The sequence below is a fragment of the Ziziphus jujuba genome, chromosome 6 (assembly GCF_031755915.1).
Source record: "Ziziphus jujuba cultivar Dongzao chromosome 6, ASM3175591v1".
Taxonomy (NCBI): Eukaryota; Viridiplantae; Streptophyta; class Magnoliopsida; order Rosales; family Rhamnaceae; genus Ziziphus; species Ziziphus jujuba.
Window position 1 is genome coordinate 18,121,297 of NC_083384.1, and position 12,387 is coordinate 18,133,683.

Genomic DNA, 12,387 nt, shown 5'->3' on the forward strand with positions numbered 1-12,387 from the left:
CATTCATTCATTTAGAATCCGATAAGCTCCTTATGGTATAACCGACTTAGATTTGTAGTTCAGGAAGCTAATCAATTTAAGGAGATTCCAAAAATAAAGTTGGCAAATTTAGGTTGGAGGTGTCAGAATTCTGGGGATTATAAAAATTAATGTGAATGGTGCTTTGTCGAGACAAATGAATCGACAAAATGGGGATTGTTATTCGTAATGATAAAAGGAATTTGATGGCTACTTATTCTAAATCTTTTTATTATTTTTATTTTTATTTATTTTTCCTTTTTTGTAGCTCGTTGACTGTGGAGCTGCTCGCTGTTAAATAGGCTTTAATCTTTTGCATGCAATCTTGATTTAATGGAAGTAAAATTGTGAGTAATTCACAAAATGGCGGTTTCAAGTATTCAAGATTTTAGTGTTCTTTTAGGTTTTAATTGTTTTCTTATCAAGAATATTAAACACTCGTCACTTTATGATAGTTTTAGGTACTCTTTTGCTTGTAGAGAAACTAATAAAGTTGTGCTTTTTATTGGCTAAGCAATGCTTTATCTTTAGATTTTTTTGATCTCGGATGGAGGAAGGTTATTTAAGCCGTTGCAAAATGATGTAAACAATAGTTCTTCTTAATATATTACAGTTTATTTCAAAAGAAAAATATACTAGAAGAGTTACTCGCATGTTTTATGAAAGAATTAATTGCACACATTGAATTCTTTTATATAAAGAATACATCTTTTTTTTTTTTTTTTTTTCCTTCTTCTTTTAATGTTAAAAAAATAATACATCTTTAACAAATATCTTTTTACTAAAGATCCCAGCCTAACCTTTCATATGCAAATAATGTACTTTAGAACGACTATGGAAATAAAAAACAAAAAGGGGAATTTGGCTCAATGCCTTTATTTTAAAGGGCTTAATGAAAAATACTCCTCTTTCTTTAAACCTTTTTTGTCTACCCACGTTTTTTTCAATATTCCAGCTCTATCCTTACCCGATAAATCACTTACAATTTCTTTCTTCCTCTTACCAGTATCCCACCTACCACATTTCGTATCTAATTTCCCTCCCCTCCCCCCCCTCTCTCTCTCTCTCTCTCTCTCTCTCTCTCTCTCTCTCTCTCTCTCTATTTCTTATCTGTTTTTTTGTTATTTTATTTGATATTTCTTTTGCTCCATTCCATTTCCTTTTCCTTCTTCGTCACATGATTCTTTTCCCTCTCACTCTCTCTATCCATTTCCCTCTTACAATAGGAGCTCTTAAATTCTTCCAGCAACTTCTTCCCTCTCCCGGATACTTTTCTTTCTCATCTTCACGGCTTCGGTTATCTACAGAACTTATTAGTAGGGCAAACGGTGGTCGGAACCTATGCCATGTCAACACAACCCCTTTTTGCAATCTTCCCTCAAACCTATCCTCACTCACGATATGTGTTATTAGGGAAGATAACATACCAACAATAGCAGGTAAGCATTGCCCTTTCTCCTTTCATCCCTTTTCAACTTTTTTCGATTTAGAAATTCTGGTCTGGTTTATACTTTGAATGCATGAATAAGGAGATAGTATTATGTTTTAGAATTCCATCATTATCATTAAGCTGTTAAGTAGAACATGTTTTTTGCCAATGGTTATATGGAAAGCTTTGGTGAGGCAGAGGTGAAGATTTTTCTTCTGGAAGTTTAGCATGTCATTCTTTACAATGACCCACTAACAAATTTTTTCATCAAATGTTAAAAAGTTAACCAAGTCTTTTTTCATTAGTTTTCATTATATTATCACTTTGGACCTGGACTTCCAATTAATTTATGCTGGCCCTTCGGACCTGGACTTCGTCAGTGGATGTGTTTCATAATAGGGTCCTATAGATTTGGTGGCTAATTTTCTTCTGTTCTAGTGTCTAATTGGCCAAATTTCATATTCATTATGTGCTTTTTTTTATATTTTCTTTTTAATGCTCATTCTTGATGTGATTTCTTGAACAAGCTATTGGTACTTCAAAGAGGCATAATGAATTAAAGAAATTGTTTTCCCTATAAAGTGCATACATCAGTCAAACAGAAGAAAAATTTGTGAAAGAACTAAAACCCTAAGCAGCCTTACAAGAAAATACATTTTTCATTACTGTTATTATGATAATAAGTGTTATTTATTAAATCTGATTTCCATGTTCTATGAGGTTTTTGTGTTCCTCAAAAGGTGTCATTTACATATATTCTATACAGGGGAAAGATGGGTGCATCACTTCATAGGTCTTCAAAAAGGCAGGCAATATAGTTAAAACCTTCATACCTTATGGTAAAATTTGTTTTCAAAATCTTTTTATTTTGCTTTTATCTTATGAATACACTTATTTATATGGTGAAAATTGACACTAACTTTTGTAGCTTGTGCATGTATGTTTTATTCTAATATAAAGAGAAATCTACCTCTTATTTTGTACATGTACGTTATCTTATTTTCTGTTTCTCTTGGTTATTTATTAGCATGCATTTCTTCCTCCATATTCGAAGTACAATTTGTTTGTAAGTTATGTCCTGTGTCCACTGTCTTCTTAGTGTTTACTCGTTGAAATTTATCTTTTAAGCATATCTTGATTTTGCAGCCCTTTTTTGACATGTTTGGATATGGAGGACCTATTGCATCTATGCATTTAGGTAGGTATGAGTTGCTTAATTTGTGTCCTCATTCTGATTGAATATTTCTAAATATTTAGTTTTACCTTTTTTCATTTCTTTGCCCTATTCTAGGCATGCTCTTGTTTCTTCAAAGACAAAGACTGCCAAGTAGAATGCTTGACGCAATGTCTTGAAGTAATACATCAGAATACATTTTTCTAGTTGAGTTGTTGAAGAACTTTTTATTTTTCCTTTTTTACTTAATCATGCTTTTCTATTGTTTGATAATATTAATTTTAAAAGTCAAGATGTTCATCCTTTTTGTTGATTGATAATTTAAGTTTCTTCCAATGAGTTATGGGTGCATTGCACTTTATGTGATTAAAAATAACCTCAATACGTTGTCTTCCGAGGTTTCTACACGAGCTACTATAATTGGCTACTGCACAAAATATCATATGCATCATTGTGGTATATATTCATACAAGTTCTTTGACATTAGCATGAAGGTTGAGTGAAATCCTTTAATGAGTACATAGAAGAAGGAATTAAGCAGATAACCTTGAAGAACTATACAAGAAAATTTATGTTGTTGTCTGTGCTGGTCCCACGGTGAAGAAATCTGATAAGGAACCACCCAAGGGCACTATAAACATTTATGATACACTTCCCTATCACCTTTTTGATTAAAAATTCAAAACCCACCACTTATTGGTGGAACATTTTCTCAAGACTTTACAATTTTTTATTTCTATTTCATTTTTTGGTTGCAAACCCCATTTTAGGTCATTTCCTTGTTTTTTTTATTGTGAGCAAAGACTAAAAGAACTATAATAATGGTAGTGAACATAGAAATGATAAAAATAAACAATAAGCATCCCACTTACTATTTCATTCTTGTTAAAACTATATGTTTTCTTAAAGCTTAAATTTTTGATGTTGATAATTATTTAATGTTAACTGCTTTTATGTTTGAATGTGCTTAACCTTATATAATGTTGTCTAGCAAAGAAAATATTTAGTTTAAATCCTAAGCCAATATCTACATATGTAATTTTGTCTAACATATATGTTGTACTTGGGAAGTGGAGTGAGAAAATGGAAGTGAGGAAAGTTGAAGCTAAAAAGTTGAAGCTCTAAAATTTGGCTTCTCATTCTAACGGGGAACTGGAGAAGTAATAGAACTCGACTACAAAAACTATTGTCAAATATTTGTTAAGGCTGTTGAGTGTTTGCACTGATGCCTTTTAATGTTTTCTCCAAAATAGTTTTGTCCTACAAACTATTGGAATTCTGAAGCTGTTGTTAATTAGATTTATCTATTCTTCAAGTTTTTGAGTCCACTTTCAGCTGTTCCTTTGGTAGCTTTAGTTGTATTTGGGCTCTACGAGTTAAGTTTTCTTGGGGTAGTGTTATTCTGCAGCATTAATCATGGTTTACGAAGTGAATTGTTTAGTGATATTGTTTTCAGTGTCTTTCTTTGAGTTCTATGAATGAGTTTTTCGATTTAAAGTATTTGCATTCATACCGCTTCATAACACTTAATATCCAATGTAAATGCACTTTGTTTTTCCTTTATTTTTTTGTATCAGCATGCATTTTTCTTTCTATTTTTATTTATATTATTATTATTACTTTAATATCTTTTATTCAAGTAAATTATTCTTGTGTCAAAGAGATACTTCATAAATATTGTTCTCCATTTTCTTTGTTGATATATTTTGTATTTATCCCCTTCTAATTTAGTAATTTCTCATACATGTTTATTGATTTAAATAGTCCATTGGGGCTTTCATTTATTGATTTAACTCAAACTCCAGTTATGATGTTGTGGAATCATTTCCCTCTACACTTCATGTTAAAAGATGCAATGATAGGTTAACGTATGATAATAATAGAAAACTATGGGAACTGTGCAAGGAAGACATTTTATATGAGTTCCTCGGTTTGGCTGCGAATCAATTATGCTTTTTGGAAGTTAGCCACAACTATATTATCTATTGTATTGACAAATACACAGACACTAAGGGGAAAAAAGCCAAGAAAAGATATTAGAAAACAGGCAAAATCACAATTAATGTAAAATAAGGTGTTCATATGAAAAAAACGAGTAAACCAATTGAAATTGCACAAATAGATATCAACATTTACATGCACTTCAAAATTTAGATGTTGCTTTTCCTCATTTCATCATTAGCCAGACTAAAAAATTTAGATGTTCTGAATTTTGGAGGTCCATTTGGTTCCTATATTGGTCAAAGTAGTGCAATGGTATTATTACCTATATTCTTCTTGTTCAGTTCATATTTGCTGACCTTCAAATTAAGGTCAACATTGAGTTCCTTTCATTGTTGTATATTTGTACATTCTACACACAGGGAGTTGGCATTTTGATCTCTGACTTGGTTGGAACTCTTAATGGATCCTCATTATCTGTATAACAATATTCAAATTAATATCTATGCTTTAGCTTTCTACTTTATTCTACCGAACCACAGAATTTCCACCTTTATCTAAGAACCTTTTTTCTCCTGTGCACTTAATAACTAGTTTTTAGGATTTTAAAAATTAAGCAATTTATTTGTCACATGTTCTGAAACATTGTTAATTTTTAAGAAATGCTCAATCCTCCCGCTATTTGTTGTGTGGGATGAACTTTTTTCTCTTTAGGGTGAAAGGAACTGGTGGAAGATTATTCATTCAATTGTATTTGTGTTGTTAGCATATTATGATATCATGAAGCTCTTTCACTTTAGGTTTCTATTCAAAAATTTAAGGACCACAAGGACCACAGCTGTTGTGGTTTGGATTATTGGTAGGTCCATGGTAGGAGCCGCATTTGATGATTATTATCTTCTTGGGGACATATTAAATTTTTTATATGAGAAGTCTACTTGCTGTTGATGTTTTATGATATCTAAATATCCACAGTTATAGTCTTTAGTTAACTTTTAATGCTTTTATTATGTGATTACTATGTTTAATATTATATTGGTTGATATTATATTGGTTTTGTTATAATTTAGCAGTTTTTTTTCCTTGCGTTAGAAGGCATGGTCTGCTATAATTATCATGAGGAGGAAGGGCAATACTAGAGTTTGTAATGTTTTTGAGCTGTTTTGTTTGCAGACATGATTGAAGAATTAATCAACAAGGGGTATGAACGTCGAAATAACGCAGTTGCAATGCAAACTCTTGTTACTAATTGGCTGGAAAATATCATGCAAGAGCGCTCAAATAATGACAGAGGCTTACGTGTTATTCCATTGAACTTATACGAGTTTCAAATTGTTGGCTATGGCATGTTCGTTGGAGTAGTCAACTTAGAAAATAAGACATGCTCAAGCAAGGAATTCGACATTGATGGATTTCCTTGTGTCCATGCAATTGAAGCATGTAAGCATTGACATATTTCTCCATATATCCTTTGCTCGGTGCATTAGTAAGTTGACTCACTCTGTGATGCATATTCGAAAACCATATATCCACTTGGAGATAAATGTCAGTGGTATGCTCGAGATGATGTCATAAACCAGCTTGTACTTCCACATAAGATTGGAAAACAGTCAATAAGACCAAGAAAGAAGAGGATTCAATCTTTAGCAGAGAAGCATCTTCAATATAGATGCAGGGGATGCAAACAGATTGGTCACAGCAGCCGATCATGCTCGATCGCCGTACCTTTTGATCGCACTACCAACCAACAGCACCATTCAACTGAAGGACCATAAATTGCTCTACGCTATATTAAGCCAATGGGGGCATGTTATACGGTATTCGTGTGTTATGCAATGTAGTACGGAATGCAATTAGTAGCTCAACCGCTAACATGTGTTTTGGCATAATATATGTTGGTTTTATGTGTTGCTTTGTTGGCAAAGTCATCCATCGTATTGTGTTTTTAAAATATCATTCTGTGTTCAGTTTTTTGTAGGTTTTTTACTGCTTCACGGATGCTATTACTACCCAATGGTAATTACCGATGCATCGTCGGTAATTGACATTTGTCCACCGTTGTAAAAAAATCACCACAATTCCATCCGACAACTTCAATCGTATGTGTTTTCACCGAGAATATGCTAAATCTAGCTTTCTTAATGTTAATTGTTGACAAAGTAAGAGAAAAAATGACATTATTAAGTGAAAGCATTCAATTTGTAGCTACTGGAAAAATTACCGTAGGTTTTATCGGTAATTACCAAAACCTATGGTAATCACATTTTACCAATTTTTTGGCCCCCATAAGTCCCCTAATGTGTGTTAAATGCAAAAACATGCAAAATATACATTTTTCAATGATCCTAAAGAGAAAAAAAACTCCAAAAGTTCTGAAAAAGTTCTCAAATTGGCATAAAACTTTGATACTGTAGGGCCTTCGGTAATTACCGATGAAACCTACTGTAATCAGTTTAAACTTGCTGGAACATTTACAGAAGCTTTCATCGGTAATTACCGAATGCCTTACAGTAATCACATTTGACAACTTTTTTAGCCCTATAAGTCCCCTGTTGTGTGCTAAATGCAAAAACATGCAAAATATACTTTCTTCAATGATCCTAAGGAGAAAAAACCCCAAAAATTCTGAAAAAGTTCTCAAATTGGCAAAACAACTTGATTACCGTAGGGCCTTCGGTAATTACCGATGAAACCTACGGTAATCAGTTTAAACTTGCTGAAAAAATTATCGAAGATTTCATCGATAATTACCGAAGGCCCTATAGTAATCACATTTGACAACTTTTTTGGCCCCCACAAGTCCCTTAATGTGTGTTAAATGCAAAAACATGCAAAATATACATTTTTCAACGATACCAAGAAGAAAAAACCCTAAATGTTATGAAAAAGTTCTCAAATTGGCAAAAAAACTTGACTACCGTAGGGCCTTCGGTAATTACCGATGAAACCTTCGGTAATCAGTTTAAACTTGCTGGAAAAATTATCGATGATTTCATCGGTAATTACCGAAGGCCCCACAGTAATCACATTTGACAACTTTTTTGGCCCCCACGAGTCCCTTAATGTGTGTTAAATGCAATAACATGCAAAATATATTTTTTTCAATGATACCAAGAAGAAAAAACCCCAAACTTTATGAAAAAGTTCTCAAATTGGCAAAAAAACTTGATTACCGTAGGGCCTTCGGTAATTACCGATGAAACCTATGGTAATCAGTTTAAACTTGCTGCAAAAATTACTGACGATTTCATCGGTAATTACTGAAGACCCTACAGTAATCACATTTGACAACTTTTTTGGCCCCAATAAGTCCCCTAATGTGTGTTAAATGCAAAAACATGCAAAATATACTTTCTTCAATGATCCTAAAGAGAAAAAACCTCAAAAATTCTGAAAAAGTTCTCAAATTGGCAAAAAAAACTTGACTACCGTATGGCCTTCGGTAATTACCGATGAAACCTACGGTAATCAGTTTAAACTTGCTGGAAAAATTACCGAAGATTTTATCGGTAATTACCGAAGGCCCTACAGTAGTCACATTTGACAACTTTTTTGGCCCCTATGAGTCCCCTAATGTGTGTTAAATGCAAAAACATGCAAAATATACTTTCTTCAATGATCCTAAGGAGAAAAAAACCCCAAAAATTCTGAAATAGTTCTCAAATTGGCAAAAAAACTTGATTACCGTAGGGCCTTCGGTAATTACCGATAAAACCTACAGTAATCAGTTTAAACTTACTGGAAAAATTATTGACGATTTCATCGGTAATTACTGAAGGCCCTACAGTAATCAGATTTGACAACTTTTTTGGCCCCCACAAGTCCCTTAATGTGTGTTAAATGCAACAACATGCAAAATATACATTTTTCAATGATACCAAGAAGAAAAACCCCAAACATTATGAAAAAATTCTCAAATTGGCAAAAAAACTTGATTACCGTAGGGCCTTCGGTAATTACCGATGAAATCTATGGTAATAGATTTATACTTTCTGGAAATATTACCAATGGTTTCATTGGTAATTATCGAAGGCCTTATGGTAATCAAGTATTTTTTGACAATTTGAGAACTTTTTCCTAACGTTTGTGATTTTTTCTTCTTGGTATTATTGAAAAATGTATATTTTGCATGTTGTTGCATTTAACACACATTAAAGGATTTGTGGGGGCCCAAAAAGTTGTCAAATGTGATTACTATAGGGACTTCGGTAATTATCGATGAAATCGTCGATAATTTTTCCAGCAAGTTTAAACTGATTACCGTAGGTTTCATCGGTAATTACCGAAGGCCCTACGGTAATCAAGTTTTTTTTCCAATTTGAAAACTTTTTCCTAACGTCTGGGGTTTTTTCTCCTTAGAATCATTGAAGAATATATATTTATCATGTTTTTGCATTTAACACACATTAGGAGACTCGTGGGGGCCAAAAAAGTTGTCAAATGTGATTACTGTAGAGCCTTCGGTAATTACCGATGAAATCTTTGGTAAATGTTTTAGCCAGTTTAAACGGATTACCGTAGGTTTCATCCGTAATTACCAAAGGCCCTACGGTAATCAAGTATTTTTTGCCAATTAGAGAACTTTTTTCCTAACGTTTGGGATTTTTTCTCCTTAGAATCATTGAAGAACGTATATTTTGCATGTTGTTGCATTTGACACTCATTAGGGGACTTTTGGGGGCCAAAAAATTGATAAAACGCGATTAACACTGTGGTTTCGGTAATTACCAATGAAACCTACGATAATCAATTTTTTTTGCCAATTTGAGAACTTTTTCCAAACTTTTGGGGATTTTTCTGTTTAGGGTCAGTGATGAATGTATATTTTGCATGTTGTTGTCGGAAACATGCATTAGTGGACTCTTTGGAGTAAAAAAAAGTGTGAATTGATGTTACTGAAAGCGTATCGGTAATCATCTTTGTTTGGATTTTTATCACTACCAAGGGTCTTCTTTTCTCTTATTTTGTCAACGGTTATCATTACTAAAGCTAGATTCTACATATTAAGATACCATTAATATAGGGTGTCATAATATTAAACATATGATCTACATTGAAAATTTATTAAAGTACAAGTCAACAGCATATTTTTTTTTCTAAACAAGCTAATGTCTTCCGGGCCAAATAAAAGGTTCTCCTCACTGCTCTTGTATTCAATAAATTTTAAAGCGAAGATGCCACAATCACCCCTACAGAATAGCATTAATGAAAACCAACCACGTGAATTTCCACATGTAAGCACAATTAAACATTAGCAATAGAAGTCGTTGGAAATGACAACACATTCATACCCATTATCTTGACAGGGTGCATCTTTGATCATCATCATCGTGAATGGCTCTAAAGTGGGAAGCACTTCCAGATTCTTCTCGTAATATCCCCCATACCTCAATAGGTAAGGCAGCATATACTTAAGGCATTTCGCATTGTCCAACTCTTTATTTTGGACATATTTATTTCCCATATTTGGATCGTATAAATCAATATGTCGAGTCTTCAAGTCCACACATGCTGCCAACCAATGGATGCCTCCATTGTTGACAGGGATTTACATTTGAAAATTAGAACGTAACGTCATTATACACAAATTGGGAAACTTAGTCAGAATTTTTTTAAATATATGTATAGACTTACATAATCACATCTCCACCACAGCACGCTAAGTTTGGGTGACTTCCCACGCACATAGCTATGAAGTGTCGAATCACATGAATATGTGCTTCAAGATGCCTCCCATATAGGATAACGGCCTTTGATGGATGACTGCCAAATAATTAAATAGATACAATATAAAATGTCATCAATATAACATTCATGAATAAATACCGATAGATGTATTATCACTTACCACACCAAACTACATAAATGAATATAAAACTTACCATCTCATATGAGGAAGAGGAGAGTGGAACGTGCCCTAGAAGTTTGGTGGTTTCTTTCTCAGCTTTAGATTGTTGCCTAGTAGTTCGTCGACGCTTAGAGTTGGGTGCTGATATGCTGCCACTGCATCTCTTAGTTTGCATCTTCTTAACTCCCTTCTTTGATTGAGATCGCAAATTCCTTTTTGGTGCCATTATAAAATACAACCTATAAATGTAACTTGACAACATTAATAACTTTTTAATTACCTTTAGCCACATAGTCAACTATGTATGCATATATAAATAACCATAATCCTAAATTACGAATACATAATTTATATAATTCTAAACAATACAAAATAATCATTTCAATTTAAATTGCCAATGCTGCTCATTTTCATCTACATTTAAAGTGTATATATATGTATACATATATATATATATATATATATAACTACGTATAAACAACTTAAGATAACATAAAATTTGATCAAACACATTTATTTATCCAACCAATTCCACATTTTTTATCACTTCCAAAATTAATTTATATCAGTTTTAATTTTTAAGCTTGTGCCAAACTATAAACCTTAATCAACTCCATATTTTTTCCCCTTTTGAACCCCAAAACTCTTTATTAAAAAAAAAAGAAAAAAAAAAGGGCTGACATCATCGATTACGTCAGCAAAACGTCAAGTGGTCCGTTACACACACACAAAACGACACGTCGTTTCTAATTAACGACATGTCGTCTTACTAGGAAGACGTGTCGTATGGGCTGGCCGACCAAATGACATGTCGTTAATAACAGACAACACATCATTTGCTTCTCCTTCAACCTCCAGCCGGTCGGCCTGAACCCGCCCGAACCGGGTCTCGTACCCGAATTCCGATCCGGAATTTTCTCCCACTTCCTACCACCGTTTCAGGCCAAACCTGTCCTATTTTTTTGTCTCTTCATTTCCTACTGATACCCAGTGTCAATCTATCCTAAAACTTATATTTTAATAATTTCCATATAAAAACCTTAATCTAACATAAATTTCAAAATTTTAACTGGTTTTAAACATCAATAAAGTGATTCACATTTCTAAACATATCACATTGTATTCAAAAAATATTATATATTCTTAAAATTCCAAGTATTTGATGTAAATATGAAATCCACAATATATATATACATCACACACGACAATAAACAAAAAAAAAATTAACTGATGATGTGGATTAAAAAATAGAAAAAAATAGATTTTTGTTTTTTAGTTGAAAAGTTAAAAGGGTTTTTCGTGGTGTGGGATATGACGTGGGATGGGGTGAAGAAAAAGTTTTTCGTGGAAATAAATTGGAAATTAATGTAAAAGATATAGATATCTTTTAAAATTATTTTAAGGTTATAATTGATATTAAAGGATAAAAAAAATAAAAAAATAAAAGAGAAGGGGTATATTTCGTTAATGCCTTGCAAAGGAGGGTAAAAGGCCAAATTCCCCAAACAAAAAATCGCAGCAGCCTGCTTCTAATTTAGAAAATCCAACGATGGGTCTTAAGTTTCCAATAATATGCATGAATTGAAGAGGATTGACTAAAGGGGAATTTGGCCCAATACCCTCATAGGACTGAGGTTAATGATTTTTGCCCCTTCACTTGATATCTTTTTTGTTCTACCCTTCAATATCCAAATTAACCTTCAAACAAAAAAAAATTACTTACATATCCTATTATATTTTAAACCAAACAAAAATCAACTTTTTCTAAACGTCTTTACACGAACACACAAATACAAAAAACCAAACAAACGGCTTTACACGAACACACAAATACAAGAAAATCCCAAAATTTCATAAAAGTGTCTCAAATTTTGCAAAAAAATTGGATGACTGTTCACCTTTGGTAATTCCCGAAGAAATCGCCGGTAACCAACAAATATCCTCCAGAAAAATTACCGACGCTTTCATCGGGAATTC